This window comes from Myotis davidii, unplaced genomic scaffold (genome assembly GCF_000327345.1).
Source record: "Myotis davidii unplaced genomic scaffold, ASM32734v1 scaffold438, whole genome shotgun sequence".
Lineage (NCBI taxonomy): Eukaryota > Metazoa > Chordata > Mammalia > Chiroptera > Vespertilionidae > Myotis > Myotis davidii.
This window is the reverse complement of record NW_006290031.1, coordinates 1,926,909-1,936,392: the sequence shown is the minus strand read 5'-3', so window position 1 is coordinate 1,936,392 and position 9,484 is coordinate 1,926,909.

Sequence of the window (9,484 nt, the reverse complement as noted above, 5' to 3'; positions counted from 1 at the left end):
CCTGCTGACAAGGATGTGGAAGGGCATATACATGGAGCTATAGAAATTCTGTATAACTATGAGCAAAGACATGAAGTTGAGAAAGTCTGAAATATGTGTGGAGAACAGCCACAAGTTCACTAACAATCCTCTCCCCACCCTTCTGTCCTGCATCTGAAGTCAGTGTGCAATAATTTTTTAAAAAGTGTTTCGTTATTTTTACTTTCAGAGTGTATTTTGTTTTTGAGCTTTATACAGTTGAACATGTTTGGTGGTTGATCACTTTCTTTAATGGCTACTTAATTTGGGGGTTTTGAGGAATTGCTGTATCAGCAGTCTTGTTTGTGTTTCCATCACAGTCTCTTTGCTGACCACTTCCTGCCAGGTGTGTTTTGGGAGGAGCTTTAGAAACAGTTACCTGAGGCTTTGAGTTTGACTTTTGGTTGTGTGATAGGTAATTTTTAAACTGCATTTTCTTCTACTGTACCTTAATAATCTTTTTGTTTTGTTTTTAAAATAAATGAAATCCTGCTCATGTTCTAATGTTAATGTTTAAGCCCTGGAATCAAGACTTGACCTATTATTTTAGGTTGTTACTGGAACAGTGGCCCCTCTTCCAGGGCTTTCAGGGAGAAATGGCTCTGAGAAGAGTCTTTTATGTCACAGGATGATGGCATTGTTCTTTTTGGTGCTCAGGCCAAATTCCATTTGGTATGTCGTACTCTGTCACACTAAAATTTATACAGTTAAAAAATTAACCATTACCAGGTGGTTGTAGATAATTTTTTCTCACTTCTTGTTCCTTGTTTTACTGAATGGTTTTTAGCTGGCTAGAATGTAAGCTCAATAAATAGAGGAACTTTTTCAGGGTTTTGTTCACTTTGGCATAACTAATTCTCCGAAGAGTGCTTGAAGCATAGTCAGCTCTCAGTAAATGTTTGCTTATGAATAAATTAACTACTCAGCACTATTATACTCCACAGGAGAGCTAGTTTATTTTCATGTTGGGAACAGTGATTTCTCCATCACTCTATCTTATTAATTGAATTTAATTGGTGTTTGTTAGAAATTTATTTTCTAGATGTTAAACAGTTATATAAAGCATTTAAAGTTAAACTATGCAAATACTTGTTTACCAAATTTTAAAATAAACATAGATTTTGAAAACACTATAATCCATACACACAGAATATTTCCTTTGTTAAGAAGATGTAGATGAATAGCTTAGTTTAAGTAATACCCTTCATTTTGTTGAGGTTTTTGTTATAAAATTGCTTAATTCTGCTTCCTATTCAGATGTATACTTAATCTCATTGGCTGCTGTTGTAACCCTAATATTTAGATTCAAAGTATTAAAGATGAAGAAAATGTCCGTTTTGCAAAATGAAGACTCTCTTCCACTTGTCCCACCAACTGGAAAACAAACAAAGAAACAAACAAGAAAAAAAATTAAAAAGAAAAAATTACGAATTCTCCAATGGCATGTTAACCGAAACGAAATATTTGAAGTAACAAATGTCTCCAGATAGCTGGGTTTACACTTTGTTTGCCTTGCTGTAAATGAATGGCTGCTATAAGTAAGAGCTGGTGATAATGGTGGTGACTGCCCTGTATGTATAGTGAAGGCATATGTCTTGATGGGGAACAAGGGACTAGGAACATAATGAGATTCAACTGAGGGATTTGGGACTTAACTCTTCCTCAAGTTGGAGTGAAAGCAGATTCATAGCAGTAGAAGGACTCCATAAACATAATTCACTGAAATGAGAGGGTGATAAAAGGCGCTTTTTTTTTTTTGCCTTTTGCAGGGATAAATTATATCTGAAGCCACAGAAATGTTCCTCTCCAGCTTCAGATTAAGTGTGCTTGTATAATAAACATTTCCGTAACATTCGGCTTCTTTAACCTAGACAGCTCAATTAGGGCTGTGCGATAAAATACTGCCTCCATGCACTTTGTGAGCACTTAATGTGACTGAGGGCCTGTTAGCAAGAAATCTCGTGGAAAATAGGTCTTGTTGAGTGTTTAAGGAAATTGAATTGGCACTGTGTTTAACAAATATCTATGCATATGTATTCTTTTAGATTCTGTGTAATTTAATTATATTGATGTATTTTAGTCTCCTTTCTGTGTGAAAATCTCTTATTATCTCTCTTGTTTGCTGGCATGCTGTGGGGAGCCCTGGGGGATTGTTACATGTAGGCAGCCATGTTTAAAGAGGCTTGAACTCTGAAAACTCACAAAGAGGTTTGAGAAAGCCTTACTCCCAAACTTGGAATAGTCATGAGTGGAAGGTAAAGCCAGTGCTCCCCTTTACCTGGAGTTGGATTCTTGGTTAATTTGCATGACTCTATTCTGAAGGAATAGAAATATGAGGCCTCAGGGTGGTGAGTGGTGTGTGGGTACCATCTGGTACTGGAGACTTTTGACAGTCAGCCCAACTCGCTTATCTGCACGTTAGCATTACAAACTCCTTCCAGACTGTAATTCTAGCTTCGGCGTGGAACTATTACAGTGTCATAAATATTGTCATGATTACCTACCAGGTAAAGCTTCAGTTTCTTAGACTGGCTTTCAGGGACCTCCGCGTCAGGCCTTACTGTCATTTATCCCCACCTTATATTCAGATTTCTAGTTGCTTATGTGTGTAGAGTCCCTGTGCCAAGCCAGTGGCTTTCATGTGACTCATCTATTTAATTGGAACTTACTTTCTATCACACGATGTCATGCCTCTGACTTTCGTGACAAACCTTTGTCCTTACTGACCAGCGTCTCTGCACCTTTCTGCTGTCCTTCCCTCGGAGTCCTCTGCCTGGTGAGGCTCTGCTCCTCGAGCTGGTTAAAGCCCTTTTGCTGCATTCTCTCAGGGGGCCTCCATGCGATCCCTCCCTGGTCGAGCCAGGAAGAGTCTCCCCTTCAAACTCCTTGATTGCTTCATTTTTACCTCTCCAATGACACATCAATTTCTAGTTGTATTATTGTTATTTTTGTACCTGTCTCCTCTCCCTTGAGGGCAGAGCTGGTGATGGATTCTCTGTCAAGCGTGGCGCTAGTGCTGTATATTCAACTCCATTTTTCTACTTATATTGAGCATATTTATAAACAGGTCTGCTTTCTGAGAACACTGGCAATAGTTTCTGAATATACATAAGTACCATATATACACGTAATTCAAGGGCCCATAATAACGTTGTAGGCAGGACCTGAGTGATCATGAATAGAATACAGAAACACAGTCCCACTTGTAGCGGAATAGGATCATAGTGTCTTCGTGACAAATTTGAGACTTCTATCTTAGAAGAGAAATCTTACAGACTACACAGACAGGGAAAGTTTGGGGGGAAAAATCAAAGGTAAAAGATTGATTTTTTTAATGTTGCACGATGTCTCTGAAAGGAGATAATTCAGATATCAGTTGCACCTTTTCTTTACTAGTTTGGTTTATCATCATGGTGTTAGGGAAAGGGGAGCAAACGCCTGAGCTTTTCAAAGAGCTGGTTTACCAGTGTTCCAATCACACAAGATAAATGGGACGTTAGGGAGTTCTTTATTTGTACTTCTAATTGTTTCCTTAAATGTATCCATAAAAATTCATTCAGAAAATTGCAGCAGATTTAAGGAGATAAAATAAGACCTCAGATGGCTGTTAGGAACACAAATAACTTAGATTGTTTTGCAAATTGCATGTCAGCCACAATTAACAATATGATGTTTATTTTGATGTGGATGGATATCCTCAGTAAGCAGTCTCTTCCAGCATGTCGGCAGTTCTTTTATGATGTCGTCATAATTGGAGCATTTTGTTTGCATAAGACAGATGGGCATGCAGCAAGTGTTGACGGCCATTTATTCCGGTAGAGCTTGCAGGCACCAGCTCCACCTTGTCCTGTGAGCGATGGCCGTCCCCCTTGGTGCAGGGATCCACACAGACATCGGAGCTTAGGCCACAGTCACCTCACACTACCAGTTCTGCCAGTTCGAAGCAGTTTGGCATTGCCTAATTCACAAGCATGTGATTGTGGGGAGATTTTGGACAAATATTGATTGGTGAGAAGCCGATAAGTGTCATGGTTATCATTTTCACTATTCTCTTTTCTCATTCTGTAAAAATTGTCTAACCTCTTGAGAAGAAGTAAATAAGATATGGAAATGTTGCTCTACTGCATGAGAAGCTAGACAAATATTTTCTTTTCCACTGCAGAATGTGTTCGGGTGCTTGTCAAAATGTCTTGTGGGCTCTGTGAATCTACACTCATATGCCACGGCAGTGCTTGCTTTGTGATAGTGCTGGGTTTGCGCTTGGCATCAGTAAAAGCAATATTTGGAGGCTTATTGAATTGAATTTAAAAGCCAGTCCATTAGTCTGGTAATTGATCTGCCAGTCCTTTCCTCTTGCCCCACCATTGCAATGCTCACTGTAGACTGGGACCAAACCAGCAACAGCCCTTTTCTGATGAGGGTTGGCTTAGTGATAACTCTTTTATCTCCTCTAGGGTTGCTTTGGTGCATATACTCAATCATCTTGATGGCTTTGTTTTTACCATAAACATCTATTGGGAACATTATGTAAAAATTAACCACATTTTATTGTGTCTGACAATTATGGAGACAGTGCTGTCATGGAAATGGACTGCTTCCCAGACATAAGACATAAACAGAGATGCTGCTTTCATCACTTAAGAGGGTGCTTGGCTGCAAATAATAGAAAACCCCACTACATACAGTGCTTGAACACTCTCTGTCATTCCTAGTGAGTAGCATGGCAGAAATTTTGGTTGCAAGCTGAGTGCTGCACCTCCAGAATCCTGTCTGGGTCTGAGGCAGGAAGAAGGAAGGCAGAAGTGGAGGGTCCAGTGTCTGCATCAGGAAATCACAACTTCCTGGAATTCTCAGCTTTCACCTCATTAACCAATTAGGGAACCTTTTGCTGTGGTGGGTTCTAGGGACTGCTGCGCCAAGTCTGACCTGGAGTCTGCATCTGATCAAAAGGGGATAATGAGAATGGGTCCACTAATGAATAGTGTGCCGCATGGCTTACATAGAGTCTAAGATAGAGGAGTGGGATGCTTGCTGACAGTTGCTTTTCCGTGTTGTAGAATCTCACTCTGCTGGGCTGAATATTTATGAAGAGAGGGCTCGCTTGGGAAGAGTTGGCGAAAACTAGAAAACTGGCACAGATTGATGCTTTTAGTTCCCAGGTTGTTTTGGCTTAGAAACCAAAGAAACAGAGAGAAAAATCCTCTCGTCATTGAAATGTGACTCCTTATTTTCATCCTTCTTTCCCCTTTATGCACTCTAGCCTTATCCTTGATATGGGGAAGTATATAAAAACTGCCATTTCATTGCTCATGACCTGCCCTATAAAGACAAATATTTGACAAGATAGATAGTGTTCAGGTAAGAAAATTCTAGACTAACACCTCCTGTGTGAGAAAGAAAAGGAAAGGAGAATATAAGGAGGAAAATCATGAAATGCTGGCAAATATGACCTGCCAGGAAATTTGTTTGTAAACATTTGCCTGGTTTTAATTTCAATATTTATGATTTTGTTATATTACAGAGCCTTTGACATTACTGTATTGTTATCTTGAGTAGTTTCCCAGGAAAAGGCAGGTAAGTGATCAATTGCTTTAGGGAAAAGTCATTTATTGGTGTCAAATAAGATTTTCACAGTTAATATTATATTCTGGCAATTACATAAATTAATCCAGCAAATCCAGCAAAGTTTATCAAGATTTTTCTGGATTTGTCATGAACATTAAAAGGTCATCAGCATATATGGTAATTTGTACTGCCTACAATTAACGGTAATCCCTTTCGTCTCCTGTGAGAATCTAATAACCAGATCTAATGGCTTTAATGCTAAAATAAACAGCAAAAGATCTGAGCATTCTCTCTTTCTTGTGGCTTTTGAAAGTTAGTTACCTGGTGTGTGTAGAATAATTTCATGGTGCACATTTTTTTGGGGGAAGAATATAACTGTTTATTCCTACTACAACTAGTATCTCAATACATCATAGAATATGTTATTTGATTAGGTTAGTTGCACATGTTGTGGTAAATATTTAGAATGCTCACATCTCCTCAGATTAATCCATAACTGTAATCTTTACACATAATGTCTTAAGCTACTACTAATTAAATTACTAGTTCTGTCACTATAACATGGAGATAACAATAGTGACAGGGCTACCACTAGCTCTTACAAGCCCATGTGTAAAATTCAAAAACAAAACAAAAACATTTTCCAAGGTAGATGGGGCTTGTGGCAAATAGGTTGGCAAGCCAAACATGGGCTACCTTTTAGTCCCTTGCTTGCCCCCTCAGCTAGGTACCCATGTGCAGAGCACAGCCTGCTTATGATTAGAATCCACTGTGATAGTAAGAGTCTACTTAATGAATTGAAAGGCACCTCTACAAGATTTCCTATTAGGTGCCAATACATCTGAATAACCACACTGAGGAGAGAATATCATGTTGCAAAAATCAATACATTATCTGTTTATTTGCTAAGTAAAAACCATACAGGTATTTTGATGTTTCAAAGACTGTGCAAGTTCTTTTTCTTTTTTTGAACAATACCCAAAAAATATTGATTCCTATCAGTCATATGCTAGGAACTTTCTATATACACAACCTCGTTTATCTCATGCAACAAACCTCATTGCATGAATAATGAAAAGTAAGCTTAGGTAAATGTGCAGGGAAGTGCTCACCAGTGGGCCTGGGCTGCTCAAATTCTGCCCTTCCCCTCAGTCTCCAGTGCTGGCTATTGGATCCTGGGAGGTGACTTCTGAGCCTTTGGGGAATCCAACCTACAGAGTGTCTCTGCAGGCTTGAGGCCTTTGGCCACACTAGATAGTTTATGCCAATGAATAATTTTTGGCGAATACCTGCTTTTGCATGTCTGAAGATTGGGGCCACTTTATATCAATTCGGGAGGTTGGGAGGCTATGAGTAGCTGAGGTTAGTCATATAGGTGTCTACTCTGACACCTCCTATGTGATTAATCTCCAGTTACTAGTAAGACTCTGAATACAGGGATGGGTGAGTTTCCCTAGTTGACAATACTTCACATGTTTTGTCACACATCATGGTTGGGAGAATTAAGCACTGTCCATGTGACTCCTTTGGGGACAAATGGAAGTTTGTGCCCCGTTTTTCTTAGACTCCTCTCTTTGCAGTTTTCCCTTTGCTGATTTTAGTCTGCTTTCTTTCCCTGTAATCAACCATATCTACACGAGAGGGTGATAAAAGGCGCAATTGGCGTACGACGCTACCCTTTTCATTGGTTAATCAGGGCTATATGCAAATTAACTGCCAACTAAAATTGGCAGTTAACTGCCAACAAGATGGCGGTTAATTTGCATATGTAGGCACAATGCAGGGAGGCGAAAGGGAAAGCAGGAAGAAGCCCCCTGCCACTGACAGTGATCAGAAACCCAGGGGGGAGCTAAGAGCTGGGGGGCAGGGCATAGCCCCCCAGCTATGATAGGAGAATCAGGTGCCTTTTCCGCCCTGGCCAGTGATAGCAGGAAGTAGGGGTGGAGCCAGCGATGGGAGCTGGGCACGGTCGAAGCTGGCAGTCCCAGGAGCTAGGGGTCCCTTGCCTGGGCCTAAAGCAAAGCCCATGATTGCAGGGCCGCTGCCCGGGCCGGATGCCTCAGCCAGAGGCGTAGACCCCCATCACCCTCCGATCACCTGACCGGCCCCTTGCCCAGGCCTGATGCCTCAGCCAGAGGCGTTAGGCCTGGGCAGGAGCGGAGCCTGCAACCGCGGGGAGCTGGGGGTCCCCTGCCCAGGCATGATTCCTGGGCCCGAGGCCTCAGGCCTGGGCGGGGGTCAGAGCCAGCGATCTGGGGGAGATGGGGGTTCTCTGTCCAAGCCTGACACCTCTGGCAGAGGCGTCAGGCCTGGGCAAGGGGCTGATCCTGCAATTGGAGGGAGATGGGGGTCAATGCCTGAGGGCTCCCAGTATGTGAGAGGGGGCAGGCTGGGCTGAGGGACACTACCCCCGTCCCCACCCAGTGCACGAATTTCGTGCACCGGGCCCCTAGTATGAGTATAATAGCTTTTCTGGGTTTTCTGAGTCTTTCAGGAAATCATGGAGTTTTAGGGTGGTCTTGGGAAACCCTGACACAGGAGGTTATGTGAGTAGTTTGGTCATGCAGATAATTGTGGCACATCTGGCAGTAGTTGAACAGAAGTGAAATGGAAAGATTGGTCATCACTACAGATTCTTTCCTATATAATAGTAGCCTAATATGCAAATCGACTGAACTGTGGAGCAGCCAGTGGAACGACCAGTCGCTGTGATGCGCACTGACAACCAGGGAGCAGACACTCAATGCAGGAGCTGCCTGCAGCCCACAGGCCCCAGGCCAGCCAAGGTGGGCACCAGTGGGGGCCCCCCATCACCCTACCAGTCGCCCCGCAGAGGGAGGTGACCAGTGGTGGGGGTGGGGGCTGGGGCCAGCAAGTGCCCCATAGATTGGCCCTGATCACTGGCCAGGCCTAGGGATCCTGCCCTTGCATGGATTTTGTGCACTGGGCTTCTAGTAGAATATAAAAGGATAATAAGGGAATGTTATGAATATCTTTATGCCAGTAAATTAAATAATCCAATATATTCTGTGAGAAAAACTCAGGTACTAAGTTATCTCAAGAGGAAATAGAAACTCTAACAGTCCTCTATTAAAAATTAAATTCATAGTTACAATACTTTCCACTAAAGAAAACTCATGAATTAGATGGATTTAAGAGTAATTCTATCAAACATCTGTAGAAGAAATAAAACAAATCTTACACCAATTAGAGGAAATGCCTTCCAGTTCAATTTATGATATCAATATTAACCTAGTACAAAAAACTAAACACATTTTTATAAGAAAATAAAATTAAGGATTAATATTCTCTATGAATATAGATACAAAAATGCCCAACCAAATAACAATGTCTCTCATTCATTCCACACCTATTCCTCATGAAATATATCCTATTATTATCTAACTGAGAAAGAAGAAAAATTAGGCTTTTATAGAGATGATTTTGCATAATATACAGGCACCAGCCAGAATTCAATGATGTAGCATCATAGTCTAACTTAGGAATGGTTAAGAAGGACAGTGGGGGGAAAAAATCCTCCCAGTTGGCAGAATATCAAGCAGTATATCTTGTCCTGTTTGTCTGGAAAGAAATATGGACAAAAGAAAAGATTCACAGGGATTTAAGGGATATAGCTAACAGTTTATCCAAATAATCAAGACCTGGAAATCGCACCATTAGCAACTCAGTGACAAGGGACTATGGGGAGAGATATGTGACTGGAACTTTGAAATGGCCACAGAGTGTAAGGATATTTGTGACCCATGAGAACGCTCAGCAGAGCACACCCACTGCAGAGGGTCTTTCTGTAACCAGGTGGATGAGGTGACCTGCACTGTGGATGGGATCATGAATAACATGGACATATGACATGGAAGGAGATTATGCATGCTCAAAAAGA